Consider the following 952-nt stretch of genomic DNA (forward strand, 5'->3'; position numbering starts at 1 on the left):
ATTCGTCTTTGAAGCTTTGAGATGCCGATAATTTAGCGCGATCACCCGATCTCGCCCCCGGCGCGCAGCATGCCACAGCCGATGGCAAAGTCCGAAGCGTCACCGAAGACACTAAAAGAACGATCAGGGTCTGGCAGCGCCAGTATTGGTGCATGCAGGAGGCTGTCTTTGCCCGGTCAAAAGAGTCATGATGTTCGGTGATCCAACACCATTCCGCATCCTACATAAGGAAAATAGATAATGGCTGGGCCATTTCTGCGTAGTTTACGCTGAACTTGTGCAATTAGTTGGCGAGACCAAGCCACTTACGCAAGTTCTTCTGGTTTTTTGAAACCGGCCAATCTACAATGGCCTTGACCTTAGCGGGATCCGCTCGGAGGCCACGCTTCCAATGAAGCACCCTAAACCTCTTCTGCGACAAAGATGCACTTGTCTGCATTGGCGTACATTTCGTTCGTGCGCATGCACTCGAGCACCTTTTTTCAATGAACGATGTGGTTCTCCTCATCCGCCCTTCTGTGCTCCGCACGACTGTGAACAAGACTGTCGTCAAAGTATGTCTTTGCATACGCCCTGTGGGGCCTGAACAACTGCGTCACAAGACGACTGGTGCATTTGACGGCCCTTGAAGCATCGGCAGTCACTACCAGAGCATTCGGTTCGGATTTCTCACCGCTGTCAGCGGAATATCACTCGCTCTCATGAGCAATTGGTAGTATCCATCTGCCAAATTGAGTGCATTGTACTTCGTACATCCCACCATATTGTTCTGACATCCTTTCTAGAAATTGGCGTTTGTGCCGGAAAGGTGGCAGCGCTGAGCTTATTGTATGCATGAACGATACGCCACTTGCCGTTCGGCTTCCGAACACAAAACTTGGGTGTCGAATGGGAAGACTTGCTCTCACGCACCATCCCTGCGTCGTGCTTCGCACGGAAAAAGGCGTCAATG

Source organism: Plasmopara halstedii (genome assembly GCF_900000015.1).
Source record: "Plasmopara halstedii genome assembly, contig: Scaffold_1594, whole genome shotgun sequence".
NCBI lineage: Eukaryota > Oomycota > Peronosporomycetes > Peronosporales > Peronosporaceae > Plasmopara > Plasmopara halstedii.